Source organism: Oncorhynchus masou, unplaced genomic scaffold, assembly GCF_036934945.1.
Source record: "Oncorhynchus masou masou isolate Uvic2021 unplaced genomic scaffold, UVic_Omas_1.1 unplaced_scaffold_781, whole genome shotgun sequence".
Lineage (NCBI taxonomy): Eukaryota > Metazoa > Chordata > Actinopteri > Salmoniformes > Salmonidae > Oncorhynchus > Oncorhynchus masou.
Genome location: NW_027014279.1, coordinates 50,142 through 66,890, shown reverse-complemented (window position 1 = coordinate 66,890; position 16,749 = coordinate 50,142). Strand labels below are relative to the sequence as shown.

Here is a 16,749-nt window from a genome sequence, read left to right as displayed (position 1 = left end):
CTCTCCATCAGACCAACAGGGTGGGACCATGCAGACAGCAGCACAATAATGACTTACAGTCGGGGGACGTCATTTTAAATGGAGCATGTTGCACTTTCAAGAAAAGCTAATTTTCGATGAATCATTGGTAGCCAAATAGATGTTCTATATTTAGAAGTCTGTCTAGGATAAATTGTCATGACGCAGAAAACAGGCCTTTCTGTTGGCTGGACTGATGTCCAGAGTATATAGGCCAGAGTCAGACTAAATGTAGACCACAGTGTGAGCTGGTTACTCCTCTGTCTCTCCTCACACCTCCACCCACACAGAGGTGTGTGTTGTGAACCCTGCAGTGTGTCAACCGCCCCTGTGGTGTGAACGAACGTCGTCGTGTTAAACCATCACCTCCAACCATCAGTGCTCACCTCACGTGTGTGTGAGGTCATCAGCATTGCTCGTGCCACACCTCCCACGCGGACAACAGAGGGAGGCAGCGTGTTCTATGGAATGCTGCTCTCTCCTCTTAGTCAGGATCCAAGAGAGACCGTTAGGAACATGTTTCTACTAGTTTACGGTTGAGTTTCAAATAGCAGCCTGTTCCCTATATAGTCCACTACTTCTGACCAGAGCCCTATGGGGCCTAGTGCACCCTATGGGCGATCCTGCGTGGGTTTAAAAGATAAGCCTGAAAGCTAAACAAAGAGTGTTCAACTATGGCTTGTTGTTACAAAAGGTGTTGATTGTAAGGTCAAAAGTAGTGCACTAAAACAGGGGAATATGGTGCCATTTGTGACGTAGACGCCATGTGCTGTGACCTCTGTCCTGCTACTGAGCTGCTGTTTAAACACTGACAAGAACTGCAGGTGACTAAACCTCCAAAACACCACCAGGAAGAAGGACAAGAATTACAGAGGAACGGGGTCAGGAAGAGAGGGACAGGGTCAGGGAGGGACGGGGTCAGGGAGGACGAGAGGGACGGGGTCAGGGAGGACGAGAGGGACGGGGTCAGGGAGGACGAGAGGGACGGGGTCAGGGAGGGGAGGAAGAGAGGGACGGGGTCAGGGAGGGGAGGAAGAGAGGGACGGGGTCAGGGAGGGGAGGGAGGAAGAGAGGGACGGGGTCAGGGAGGGGAGGAAGAGAGGGACAGGGTCAGGGAGGGGAGGAAGAGAGGGACAGCAGTGGCTTCTTCCGTGGTGTCCTCCCAGTAACACTATTCTTGTTTAGTGTTTTACGTATCGTAGACTCGTCAACAGAGATGTTAGCAGGTTCCAGAGATTTCTGTCAGTCTTTAGTTGACCAGCTAGGATTGTTCTTAACCTCATTGAGCATTCTGCTCTGTGCTTTTCCAGTCATCTTTGCAGGATGACCACTCCTAGAGAGTAGCAACAGTGCTGAACTTTCTTCATTTATAGACAATTTGAACATCAAGGCTTTTAGAGATTCTTTGGTAACCCTTTCCAGCTTTATGCAAGTCAAAATGCTGATTCTCAAGATCTTGCACACTAATGAGATGCTATTGAGCCCACACTACTACACTGTCTGAGCCAAGGACTACATGCTTTCTGGTAAGTTTAGATTCCAATACTGGCTGGGGTGAAAATATTTTATACGACACATGAAGTGTGTTTAAATAATTTCTAACTTGTTAACAAGGTTTTGCTACCATGTGGGTTTTTGCTTGAACCTGCTAACTGAGGAGTGTTAATTCGCCTGTTTCCATATACATGTTTAATTTTTAAAACATTTATCTTACAAAGGAGTTTAATCTAACTGCTTAACTATTTATCTGTACGTGATGTTGTATGTGGGGGTTTTTTACTCATTTTTTTTCTAATCTTTACAGGAAAATTCCACGGGCGCCATCTGGTGTGTCGAGACATTTCACTGCAGCTAATGTATAAAGAAAAGCTGTGTACATTTGCAAATATATATATATATATTATGAATCAGACTCCTTATCGATAGCAACAGCTCATGGTCCTCCTGGAATCAGAAGTATATTTGACTCAATGGAGGAAAGTAGTCAGAGAAATGATGAATGTCTTGCTCGAGCTGTGTACGCAACTGGTTCACTGGTTCACCTCTGATGCTCACAGGCAATGTGTATTGGAAGAGATTTCTGAATGTTCTTCACTCAGCATACACCCCTCCAACCAGACATGCTTTATCTACTCATTTGCTGATATCAGAGTTCAAGTGAAGGTCAATCAAATCATAGAGAAAGCAGACTGTATTGCAATCATCTCTGAGGGGTGGTCGAATGTTCGTGGGCAAGGAATAATTAACTACATCATCTCCACTCCTTATTGATAGCAACAGCTCATGGTCCAGACACAAGGGACAACAGACACACCGATCTCTACATTGCAGATGAGCTGAAGGCAGTCATCAATGACCTTGGACCACAGAAGGAGTTTGCACTGGTGACAGACAATGCTGCGAACATGAAGGCTGCTTGGTCTAAAGTGGAGGAGTCCTACCCTCACATCACACCCATTGGCTGTGCTGCTCATGCATTGAATCTGCTCCTCAAGGAAATCATGACACTGAAAACAATGGATACACTCTACAAGAGAGCCAAGGAAATGGTTAGGTATGTGAAGGGTCATCAAGTTATAGCAGCAATCTACCTCACCAAGCAAAGTGAGAAGAATAAGAGCACCGCATTGAAGCTGCCCTGCAACACCTGTTGGGGGGGTGTTGTCATTATGTTTGACGGTCTCCTGGAAGGGAAGGAGTCTCTCCAAGAAATGGCCATATCACAGTCTGCCGATATGGACGGCCCCATCAAGAGGATCCTCCTGGATGATGTATTTTGGGAGAGAGTGGTAAGCCGCCTGAAACCTATAGCAGTAGCCAATGCAGACAATGTCATCCTGTCTGATGTTCTCTGCTTGCAGATGTAAGAGAAGAAGTCCGTACTGCCCTGCCCACTTCACTGTTGCTCCAAGCAGAGGAAACTGCAGTTCTCAAATACATCAAAAAGCCTGAAGACTTCTGCCTGAAGCACATACATGCCGCAGCGTACATGTTGGACCCCAAGTATGCTGGCAAGAGCATCCTGTCTGGTGCAGAGATCAACAAGGCCTATGGTGTCATCACTACCGTGTCTCACCACCTTGACGTGGATGAGGGCAAGGTTCTTGGCAGTCTGGCTAAGTACACTTCCAAGCAAGGGCTTTAGGATGGAGATGCAATATGCCAGTCGTGCCTCATATCTCATCAACCACCTAGAGGAAGGGACTTTGTGGATCTGTGGCTCTTTCCTGTTGACTACATCATTCTCCAAATCTCACCAACATCAGCCGCCTCAGAGCTCAGCTGGTCCTTGTTTGGGAACACACACACACACACCACAGCACGCAACAGGCTGACTAATACAAGGGTTGAAAAATTGGTGGCCATCCAGGCAAATTTGAGGCATTTTGAGCCTGACAACGAGCCATCCTCAACCAGGTTGGAAAGTGATAGTGAAGATGAGGCCTCAGAGTCTGATGTTCAAGAGGTGGACATTGAGGAGGTCCAGGGAGAAGACATGGAAGCCTGAGAGTCTGATGGTCAAGAGGTGGGCATTGAGGAGGTCCAGGGAGAAGACATGGAAGCCTGAGAGTCTGATGGTCAAGAGGTGGACATTGAGGAGGTCCAGGGAGAAGACATGGAAGCCTGAGAGGAAGACAACCAAAGCTTTAGTTTCCAGACTATCATTTTAGAGATGCAATGGATCATTGAGGATCATTCAATATTCCTTTTATTTTGTTGTTCAGTGAAATCATCTCATGTGAAGAGTCAACTCATTTATTTAAAGTTTAATTCGTAACTACATTTATTTTTTTCATGTATATTGGAAGTATTTAATAATTTCCAATTATGTCTACTTATAAGGTAAAAGGTGTGTCTCCATATATGGTATGGTAAATATATCCAACGCAAAAAAACATCAACATTTAAAATCTACATTTAAAATGGTATAAATATTAATTTTGTACAAATTATTATTAATTCCCACAGAAAGTTTCCACCTCTGAATATTCCCCAAAATGTGCAACGCTACGAGGGAATAGCAAATAAACATTTTGTGAGCGTTGTTGTTTTTAATAGGGCAGAGCAGCTCGAACAAACATCTCCAATCTGGTCTCATTGATTGGACTCCACATCAGCTGACTCCTGACTCCAATTAGCTTTTGGACAAGTCATTAGCCCAGGGGGTTCACATACTTGTCCAGCATACACTGAATGTTTAAATGATCTATTCAGTATAGACAAGAAAAATACATTAATTAGTGTGTTATTAGTTTAAGCAAACTGGGATTGTCTGTTGTTGTGACATTGAAGATCAGATCAGACCATTTAATGCAGAAATCCTGGTAATTCCAGAGGGTTTATACCTGCTTGTTCCTGGCACTGTACACACAGGCATTATATTCAATTAACTCTGCAACTAACCAGTCACTTTTTTCACCACCGCCACCAGTTTGGCACCAATACATTTACAACAAAGACCGTGATACAGTAGGATAAATAAACGTGTTTAAAGAAGACAAAAAGGATATTTCATGCTGAAACCCTCATGAAATACCAATGATATTCACTAAGTTGATGGTTTGTATTCAGGATAAATGATTTACAGATTTCTTGTGCTATTATTATTTTTTAAATCGTATCTTTGAATATTTGACTATAAGGCCACACAGAGGGCCGGAGGTGATTACACACATCTGGGATAATCTGAAGGACCCAAAAGGGACACTAGATGTCTTGTGAAAAAAAAATACAAAAAAATCCTTGAACGTTACCAAAACGCTGGTAGTTTACTGGTAAACGTTGACATTTTCCAGTAGTATACCCTCCCTTTGCACAGAGTGATGTAATGGCACTGAGCGTGGCATCTAGAAGTAAACAGGCAGAGGCCTTCAGAGGGGGCACCTCCCTCCATGGCATTTAGAAGACTTACTACACAGCCTAAAGAGAGTGGGCACAGTGATGCTGAAGGACATCAGAACGGAACTCCGGAACAGTCAAGGAATATTCAAATGCATTCTAATTCTCAGCCATCTAAAAATTATACACTTGGAGGTTTTATCAGAAGTAAGATATGGGGGATGGTTAAGTTTCCCTCCTTAAAATTACTGCTGTCCTCAGTTCCCAAACCACACGGCTTGGCCTTCCAGTTCACCAGCTGGACCAAAGACTTGACCTCATTGGTTGGACTAATTGGTGAACATCTGAGACACATCGATGGCTGTTGAACTGTGTTCTGCACTGCGCTACAGGAATGTTCCTAATTACACTAGAAAGAGGAGTTAACTGACATCAGTTAGCTTTACATGGCAATTACTGGTGACACGCACTGTGGCGGTACAGGGGACTGTGTGTGTGTGTGTGTGTGTGTGTGTGTATCAAGGTCTGAGCCCACAGGAAGGGCAGGGGGAGTAGGCGTCTCCCATATCAACAGAAATTAACTCGGACACACACACACATCAATACATACTCTAAACAAATAAACAGACACTAAACCAACCAGCAGCAATACGGTTTTAATTACGTGGTACTGTACTTCTAAACTGTACTGTGAGAGTGTGTGTTCCTGACCTTTCACTGTTACCTGTGCTTTAGATGCATCAGAATGTTGACATATGTTCAGAGAGAGCAGAGGACTGCGTGACGACGAGAGAGAGCAGAGGACTGCGTGACGACGAGAGAGAGTAGAGGACTGCGTGACGACGAGAGAGAGTAGAGGACTGCGTAATGACGAGAGAGAGTAGAGGACTGCGTAATGACGAGAGAGAGTAGAGGACTGCATAATGACGAGAGAGAGTAGAGGACTGCATAATGACGAGAGAGAGTAGAGGACTGCATAATGACGAGAGAGAGTAGAGGACTGCATAATGACGAGAGAGAGTAGAGGACTGCATAATGACGAGAGAGAGTAGAGGACTGCATAATGACGAGAGAGAGTAGAGGACTGCATAATGACGAGAGAGAGTAGAGGACTGCATAATGACGAGAGAGAGTAGAGGACTGCATAATGACGAGAGAGAGTAGAGGACTGCATAATGACGAGAGAGAGTAGAGGACTGCATAATGACGAGAGAGAGTAGAGGACTGCATAATGACGAGAGAGAGTAGAGGACTGCATAATGACGAGAGAGAGTAGAGGACTGCATAATGACGAGAGAGAGTAGAGGACTGCATAATGACGAGAGAGAGTAGAGGACTGCATAATGACGAGAGAGAGTAGAGGACTGCATAATGACGAGAGAGAGTAGAGGACTGCATAATGACGAGAGAGAGTAGAGGACTGCATAATGACGAGAGAGAGTAGAGGACTGCATAATGACGAGAGAGAGTAGAGGACTGCATAATGACGAGAGAGAGTAGAGGACTGCATAATGACGAGAGAGAGTAGAGGACTGCATAATGACGAGAGAGAGTAGAGGACTGCATAATGACGAGAGAGAGTAGAGGACTGTATAATGACGAGAGTGTAGAGGACTGTATAATGACGAGAGTGTAGAGGACTGTATAATGACGAGAGAGTGTAGAGGACTGTATAATGACGAGAGAGTGTAGAGGACTGTATAATGACGAGAGAGTGTAGAGGACTGTATAATGACGAGAGAGTGTAGAGGACTGTATAATGACGAGAGAGTGTAGAGGACTGTATAATGACGAGAGAGTGTAGAGGACTGTATAATGACGAGAGAGTGTAGAGGACTGTATAATGACGAGAGAGTGTAGAGGACTGTATAATGACGAGAGAGAGTAGAGGACTGTATAATGATGAGAGTGTAGAGGACAGTATAATGATGAGAGTGTAGAGGACAGTATAATGATGAGAGTGTAGAGGACTGTATAATGATGAGAGAGTGTAGAGGACTGTATAATGATGAGAGAGTGTAGAGGACTGTATAATGATGAGAGAGAGTAGAGGACTGTATAATGATGAGAGAGTGTAGAGGACTGTATAATGATGAGAGAGAGTAGAGGACTGTATAATGATGAGAGAGTGTAGAGGACTGTATAATGATAAGAGAGTGTAGAGGACTGTATAATGATGAGAGAGTGTAGAGGACTGTATAATGATGAGAGAGAGTAGAGGACTGTATAATGATGAGAGAGTGTAGAGGACTGTATAATGATGAGAGAGTGTAGAGGACTGTATAATGATGAGAGAGTAGAGGACTGTATAATGATGAGAGAGTAGAGGACTGTATAATGATGAGAGAGAGTAGAGGACTGTATAATGATGAGAGAGAGTAGTGGACTGTATAATGATGAGAGTGTAGAGGACTGTATAATGATGAGAGAGTAGAGGACTGTATAATGAGGAGAGTGTAGAGGACTGTATAATGATGAGAGAGTAGAGGACTGTATAATGATGAGAGTGTAGAAGACTGTATAACGATGAGAGAGAGTAGAGGACTGTATAATGATGAGAGTGTAGAGGACTGTATAACGATGAGAGAGAGTAGAGGACTGTATAATGATGAGAGTGTAGAGGACTGTATAACGATGAGAGAGTAGAGGACTGTATAACGATGAGAGAGAGTAGAGGACTGTATAATGATGAGAGTGTAGAGGACTGTATAACGATGAGAGAGAGTAGAGGACTGTATAATGATGAGAGTGTAGAGGACTGTATAATGATGAGAGTGTAGAAGACTGTATAATGATGAGAGTGTAGAAGACTGTATAATGATGAGAGTGTAGAGGACAGTATAATGATGAGAGTGTAGAGGACAGTATAATGATGAGAGTGTAGAGGACTGTATAACGATGAGAGAGTAGAGGACTGTATAATGATGAGAGAGTAGAGGACTGTATAATGATGAGAGAGAGTAGAGGACTGTATAATGATGAGAGAGAGTAGAGGACTGTATAATGATGAGAGAGAGTAGAGGACTGTATAATGATGAGAGAGAGTAGAGGACTGTATAATGATGAGAGAGAGTAGAGGACTGTATAATGATGAGAGAGAGTAGAGGACTGTATAATGATGAGAGAGAGTAGAGGACTGTATAATGATGAGAGAGAGTAGAGGACTGTATAATGATGAGAGAGAGTAGAGGACTGTATAATGATGAGAGAGAGTAGAGGACTGTATAATGAGTCAGACGTCCTTGGGACCCCAGATAGCAGGGGGTTGCTGAATAAACATGCCCTCTGGCTTGTGAACAAACTCTACTATCACGCTGGCACACACACACACACACACACACACACACAATTATTATCAGGCCTGAAACAAAAGGGTCCCAGGAACAAACAGTATTCACAGTGACATTTGAGACTCACCAAACCCCCTTGGAATTTAGATGTTGGGGCAACATAACAGGGGTTACATCAAGTTTGCCGTGCCGCAGTGAACGAACCAAAGGTCAACCCCTGTGCACAAATTACAGACCTAGTTACTTAGTTAGTTAGTTAGTTACAGACCGTTAGAAGGGTGTCAGTTGGGATACAGATAATAGAGGACAGGGTCTGTTGGGATACAGACTATAGGGGACAGGGTGTCAGTTGGGATACAGATTATAGGAGACAGGGTGTCAGTTGGGATACAGATTATAGAGGACAGGGTCTGTTGGGATACAGATTATAGGAGACAGGGTGTCAGTTGGGATACAGATTATAGAGGACAGGGTCTGTTGGGATACAGATTATAGGGGACAGGGTGTCAGTTGGGATACAGACTATAGGAGACAGGGTGTCAGTTGGGATACAGATTATAGAGGACAGGGTGGCCGTTGGGATACAGACTATAGAGGACAGGGTGGCCGTTGGGATACAGATTATAGAGGACAGGGTCAATTGGGATACAGATTATAGGAGACAGGGTGGCCGTTGGGATACAGATTATAGAGGACAGGGTCAATTGGGATACAGATTATAGGAGACAGGGTGGCCGTTGGGATACAGATTATAGAGGACAGGGTCAATTGGGATACAGACTATAGGAGACAGGGTGGCCGTTGGGATACAGCCTATAGAGGACAGGGTCAATTGGGATACAGACTATAGAGGACAGGGTGGCCGTTGGGATACAGACTATAGAGGACAGGGTCAATTGGGATACAGATTATAGAGGACAGGGTGGCCATTGGGATACAGCCTATAGAGGACAGGATCAGTTGGGATACAGATTATAGAGGACAGGGTCAATTGGGATACAGACTATAGAGGACAGGGTCAGTTGGGATACAGACTATAGAGGACAGGGTCAGTTGGGATACAGACTATAGAGGACAGGGTGGCCGTTGGGATACAGCCTGTCAGAACAGTAAAGTCAGGATCAGAGGAGGAGAACCAATGATACAGAATATAGGATACAACCTGTCAGAACAGTAAACAGTCAGGACCAGAGGAGGAGAACCAATGATACAGAATATAGGATACAACCTGTCAGAACAGTAAACAGTCAGGACCAGAGGAGGAGAACCAATGATACAGAATATAGGATACAACCTGTCAGAACAGTAAACAGACAGGATCAGAGGAGGAGAACCAATGATACAGAATATAGGATACAACCTGTCAGAACAGTAAACAGACAGGATCAGAGGAGGAGAACCAATGATACAGAATATAGGATACAACCTGTCAGAACAGTAAACAGTCAGGATCAGAGGAGGAGAACCAATGATACAGAATATAGGATACAACCTGTCAGAACAGTAAACAGTCAGGACCAGAGGAGGAGAACCAATGGTACAGATGGATCCATTACAACGTCAAAGTGTCCCTGAAAGACCAACTTCTAAGTGTTGAACTGGCAACGCAACATCAGTCACCCAAACTACAGGGTACAACCCTTCACCACATACTCAGTATCATTCAGCTCAGTGTCGCAGTCCACAGAGACATTCCTCGGAGAAAATAACAGTTTATGTTGGAATTTCCTGGAATGTCAACCCCCCCATACACACATGTACACACACATTCTATGACAGAGTTTAAAGCAGGATGCATGGCCTTCCCCCACTACAAAGACATGGCCTTCCCCCCCTACAAAGACATGGCTTTCCTCCCACAACACAGTACATGGTGAGAGACAGAACACAGTACATGGTGAGAGACAGAACACAGTACATGGTGAGAGACAGAACACAGTACATGGTGAGAGACAGAACACAGTACATGGTGAGAGACAGAACACAGTACATGGTGAGAGACAGAACACAGTACATGGTGAGAGACAGAACACAGTACATGGTGAGAGACAGAACACAGTACATGGTGAGAGACAGAACACAGTACATGGTGAGAGACAGAACACAGTACATGGTGAGAGACAGAACACAGTACATGGTGAGAGACAGAACACAGTACATGGTGAGAGACAGAACACAGTACATGGAGAGAGACAGAACACAGTACATGGAGAGAGACAGAACACAGTACATGGTGAGAGACAGAACACAGTACATGGTGAGAGACAGAACACAGTACATGGTGAGAGACAGAACACAGTACATGGTGAGAGACAGAACACAGTACATGGTGAGAGACAGAACACAGTACATGGAGAGAGACAGGACACAGTACATGGAGAGAGACAGAACACAGTACATGGTGAGAGACAGAACACAGTACATGGTGAGAGACCGAACACAGTACATGGTGAGAGACCGAACACAGTACATGGTGAGAGACCGAACACAGTACATGGTGAGAGACCGAACACAGTACATGGTGAGAGACCGAACACAGTACATGGTGAGAGACCGAACACAGTACATGGAGAGAGACAGAACACAGTACATGGAGAGAGACAGAACACAGTACATGGTGAGAGACAGAACACAGTACATGGTGAGAGACAGAACACAGTACATGGTGAGAGACAGAACACAGTACATGGTGAGAGACAGAACACAGTACATGGTGAGAGACAGAACACAGTACATGGTGAGAGACAGAACACAGTACATGGGGAGAGACAGAACACAGTACATGGTGAGAGACAGAACACAGTACATGGAGAGACAGAACACAGTACATGGTGAGACAGAACACAGTACATGGTGAGAGACAGAACACAGTACATGGTGAGAGACAGAACACAGTACATGGTGAGAGACAGAACACAGTACATGGTGAGAGACAGAACACAGTACATGGTGAGAGACAGAACACAGCGGTTCACAGCTGCCACACAGGAACACAGACACATGAAAAGATCCATTCATTTAATGACAATTCAAACGTTCGATTTATCCGCCAATATTCAACAAAACGTTAGAAACCTGAGTGCAACTTGGGGTAGGCAACTGTCACAGTGTAACTTTAAAACCGTCCCCTCGCCCATACCCGGGCGCGAACCAGGGACCCTCTGCACACATCAACAACACTCACCCATGAAGCATCGTTGCCCATCGCTCCACAAAAGCCACAGCCCTTGCAGAGCAAGGGGAACCACTACTTCAAGGTCGCTATTTAGCGCGCACCGCTAACTAAGCTTTTCACATCCGTTACACAACTACATAAATTTGTCCAATGAGAAACGATTGGTTTGGTTGAATTTTCCGTTGCACATTTAAAAAAATAAAATAAAATAAAAGTTTAGCCCTAATAACACCCCCCATTATGACAGGAGGACCAGAGAACCTTAGTCCCAAATGGCTCCCTATCCCCTCTTTCCGCCCCTATGGGCCCTGGTCAGAAGTAGTGCACCGTATAGTGACTATGGTGCCATTTGGAACACAGGGAGTGGAGGATTCCCAGCCAATGAGCTGATCTGATGCCCAGTGACACAGACCTGGTTGCCATGTCAACAGTCTCTCTGGTAGGGAGGGTAATGGTTTGGGGGAATGGGATGCACTTTGACCAGCGTACCAGAGCATATACACACACGCACGTCGAGAGGCTAAACAGTAAGTGAAATGTCTGCTACGAAGTGTGTGTGTGTGCGCACAGTTTTGGACTTAACAGGGTCAGTTTGTCCATTCTGTCACCAGCAGTTACACTTTATCTAATGTCTGCTGGTTAATGATTGAACAATTCTCTGGCCTGAGATCCAAACTCACTTCTCCCAATGCTGCAGAGTGAGTTGGCAAAAATGCATTTTCTCCCATTCTGTCAAATGCATGTTCTTTAAGAAAGTGCTTTGGTGCAACCAATTAGTAGTTAGGCTATTAAAGGGGACGTTGTTCGTGGACATGGTATGATGGAGGACATCAGAAAGATATCACCAGAGTCATCATCACCATAGATTCAGGCCATCACGCTCCCCTGGTCTAGACAACGTGTCCAGGAGCTACAGCCCCACCGGAGTCATCATCACCATAGATTCAGGCCATCACGCTCCCCTGGTCTAGACAACGTATCCAGGAGCTACAGCCCCACCGGAGTCATCATCACCATAGATTCAGGCCATCACGCTCCCCTGGTCTAGACAACGTATCCAGGAGCTACAGCCCCACCGGAGTCATCATCACCATAGATTCAGGCCATCACGCTCCCCTGGTCTAGACAACGTGTCCAGGAGCTACAGCCCCACCGGAGTCATCATCACCATAGATTCAGGCCATCACGCTCCCCTGGTCTAGACAACGTATCCAGGAGCTACAGCCCCACCGGAGTCATCATCACCATAGATTCAGGCCATCACGCTCCCCTGGTCTCGACAACGTGTCCAGGAGCTACAGCCCCACCGGAGTCATCATCACCATAGATTCAGGCCATCACGCTCCCCTGGTCTAGACAACGTGTCCAGGAGCTACAGCCCCACCGGAGTCATCATCACCATAGATTCATGCCATCACGCTCCCCTGGTCTAGACAACGTGTCCAGGAGCTACAGCCCCACTGCCTTCAATACAAGCGACGCTTTTCATTTTTACCATAATAAAAAGTGACTCGCGCCATATTTCCTTGAATTCCTTTAAGCTACACAACTGCTAAATGAATCAGTCGAATATAAAGTTAAGAAATATGAAATTCTAAGTCCACTGAAAGCAGAATTCCAACAGAAAACCTAAAAAACAACGTCTTATTATTTTGAGTTCAAGACGGAAAGCAAATGATCATGAACCCAGACACAGAAAAGCCAACAAAGTAACACGAGCCTATTTTTGCAACATCGCTGCATTCAATAAACAGGCACCCGGCAGCGCCCAAAACCACCGCATGTTGCAATTGGCTGTTCTTTGTAATGTGAGGAATCATCTACACTCGACAGAAAGGAGACAACTACTCCAATTAAACTGTTAAAAAGAGAATCATGAAATGACCCAAGTTAAGCCCAGTTTCTATACGGCCGAGGATCACTGACGAGGGAACAGTAAGTAGCCTGGTTGATGATTACAAAAGCGTCTCCCCTCCCAATATTCACCCCCCGTGGTCCCCCCTATCTGCGCTTCTGTCTGTTTGTAAGCTGCATGCACTATGATCAAAACGGAATAAAATATCCACAATTACGTTTTTTTTTAATGAATCTAATTTAAAGCCCATGCATAGGCCACGCGGAACTCACCGTGAAAAGCATCCCATTCACAAGGCGTTGATCCGCGTGACAGTTTCAAAGAGGCCCCAGGTTCAAGACAAGGGCGCGTTCATCACACAACAACGTTGTCTGTTGGCTTGTCTTGTAGAAGGCTAGGATCCGCTCAACAACGGGACCAGGCAAAATATAGAGAATATATATATATCCTATCGACTCTTCCAAACTCCCAATTCTATTATTTTTATTTAAAAACAAATCAGCACCAAAATAAGATAGTGAAGTTGATTTCAATAGTAAAATAGTAGCTATGATGCATCCTCTGTGCTTCTGTCAGGGGTTGCTGTACACCGGTGCAGCGTTCATCGCGTTTCCACTGCTTTCGTGAGTCTGACCACGCCCCTCCCACATGGCGTCTTAAAGCGATAGAGGGGTATTCTAGAATTAGGCTATGCTCACTGTACTGAGACCGACTAAAGGCTCTGGGTGGGCCACGCATGTTTTCCAAACATTCAAATTCGTGTGTGTGGACCAACAGGTACCATATCTCACACAGCCAAAGGAGGGAAAGGTAGACCTATAGTAACATGACTTACTGTCCAGGGAGGGGATAGGTAGACCTATAGTCACATGATTTACTGTCCAGGGAGGGGATAGGTAGACCTATAGTCACATTACTTACTGTCCAGGGAGGGGATAGGTAGACCTATAGTCACATGACTTACTGTCCAGGGAGGGGATAGGTAGACCTATAGTCACATGACTTACTGTCCAGGGAGGGGATAGGTAGACCTATAGTCACATGACTTACTGTCCAGGGAGGGGATAGGTAGACCTATAGTAACATGACTTAATGTCCAGGGAGGGGATAGGTAGACCTATAGTCACATGACTTACTGTCCAGGGAGGGGATAGGTAGACCTATAGTCACATGACTTACTGTCCAGGGAGGGGATAGGTAGACCTATAGTCACATGACTTACTGTCCAGGGAGGGGATAGGTAGACCTATAGTCACATGACTTACTGCCCAGGGAGGGGATAGGTAGACCTATAGTCACATGACTTACTGTCCAGGGAGGGGATAGGTAGACCTATAGTCACATGACTTACTGTCCAGGGAGGGGATAGGTAGACCTATAGTCACATGACTTACTGTCCAGGGAGGGGATAGGTAGACCTATAGTCACATGACTTACTGTCCAGGGAGGGGATAGGTAGACCTATAGTCACATGACTTACTGCCCAGGGAGGGGATAGGTAGACCTATAGTCACATGACTTACTGTCCAGGGAGGGGATAAGTAGACCTATAGTCACATGACTTACTGTCCAGGGAGGGGATAGGTAGACCTATAGTCACATGACTTACTGTCCAGGGAGGGGATAGGTAGACCTATAGTCACATGACTTACTGTCCAGGGAGGGGATAGGTAGACCTATAGTCACATGACTTACTGTCCAGGGAGGGGATAAGTAGACCTATAGTCACATGACTTACAAGATGATTTCCAATAGGTGCAGGGTTTATAAATCAAAGGGGAATGACCAGCATGCGTTATTGAGGTGGGTGGAATGCAGTCTATCAACAGATTCATTATGATAACAGATTCATAGCAGATTCATTATGATAGCAGATTCATAGCAGATTCATTATGATAGCAGATTCATTATGATAGCAGATTCATAGCAGATTCATTATGATAGCAGATTCATAGCAGATTCATTATGATAGCAGATTCATAGCAGATTCATTATGATAGCAGATTCATAGCAGATTCATTATGATAGCAGATTCATTATGATAGCAGATTCATTATGATAGCAGATTCATTATGATAGCAGATTCATTATGATAGGGTCACCCCGACGGACCGAGCATTGTCTTTGGTTCGACTCAGGGGCGTGAGAGGTAACATGTGGAAAAGGGCTCCTCTCAAGGGGGTGATAACAGCCTTTAAGTAGAGGATGCACAGTTTTAGAGGAAGGTTCCTGGTGTGCGTGAGGCCGGACGGTTTAAGGCGTCAGCATTCTCCAGTTCGGCTGGCGTCTAGCCTAACTACGTGAGCCGAAGCCGAACGAGTGTGCTCTCATACTCCCTGAAAAGACCTTTGCTTGATGAGAAAAAAGTTGATGAGAAAAAGTTGGCAATAGTACTGTTTGTCCATTTTGAGATGAAGTATATTTCCTCAAAATAGTCAGAAATAATCTAAGATAACTCAAGAAATTCCTTGACGTTTTGCAGAGGAGATTTTAGTCTTGGGAATTTGAATTTTTTTATTTTTTTAAATTTAATTTAACCTTTATGTAAGTGAGCAAGTCAGTTAAGAACAAATTCTTTCATCTAACTCAGATGTTCGGTGCAGTATTTATTTAGTTATTTCTCAATGAACAAATGCATGAAAACGAGTCGTCTCTCGTCATTAAAGAATCGTTACTGTTGACCAATCACCAACGAATGAGCTTCGGCTCCGAACTTCAGCTTGCCTCCAGAAAGGCTGCGCCCAAACAGCCAAAATAGTCCAAAACAAACAAAAACGTCACAAAATGTAAAATCATGATATTTACACAAACTCTTCCGAACTGTTTCGGTTGGGAAGCATGCGGACGTCTTTTGGCGAAAATCATTTTTTTTTACTAAGAAACCAACTATTTGGGATCTGTCTCATCTGCAGGCCTGTGACTTGACTTTGTTTTAGCTTCAAAGTGGGTGACATGTCTTAAGAGGAAAAAATTGCGGACATCAGAACTTTTTTTCATCAAAAAGCGACTTTTTCAAATCCGGCTCGTCTCATGCAAGAGATCACAGGCTTGACTCTGGAGTGATCAGCCACAGCTCTATCCATGCTGCTGAATCTATGCTTGTGCCGCTATTGTTAATCTGTTTATTATACACAGCATCAGATGTGCCACAGTAAGTGGGTTATCATAATATAACAACAGCCACAACCTTTCCAAATCCCCCTGATAGCCAGGTCCAATGGGAGAGAAGAGGACTTAACAAGCTGGCTAACATGTTTCAGTCGAAGGTAGACTAAAACTAATGTTCACTAGGCTGGAATAATAACCACACCATATTTTACTGCTCAGCCAACAGCGCTTCATAGGCCTACATTTAAAACTACATCAACTAAGTGAGGTGTAATTACGTCACACTCAGGTTGAACAGGAATACCCAGGATGCCCGGGAGAAGATTGCAATTTTCTTGCAGAATTGTTAGATTTGATGGAAAATATTCGTCCTTCATCAGAACCGTATGGTCCTGACAGTGTCAGGGTTCCCAGCCCATGATCCATCTGAAGGTCTGCTGCAGTTCATTCCTTCAGCCGTTCGC

General features: G+C 44.6%; 1 protein-coding gene across 1 annotated transcript in view; it reads right to left on the bottom strand.

Moving 5' to 3' along the window:
- cdc42ep4a (CDC42 effector protein (Rho GTPase binding) 4a) overlaps positions 1 to 13,764 on the bottom strand; it is a 40,555-nt gene extending 26,791 nt beyond the window's left edge. The window contains exon 1 of the mRNA XM_064963607.1: positions 13,450 to 13,764. The gene's annotated coding sequence lies outside the window, so the exon portion shown is untranslated. The remainder of the gene's footprint in view (positions 1 to 13,449) is intronic.
- Between the last annotated feature and the right edge of the window lie 2,985 nt (positions 13,765 to 16,749).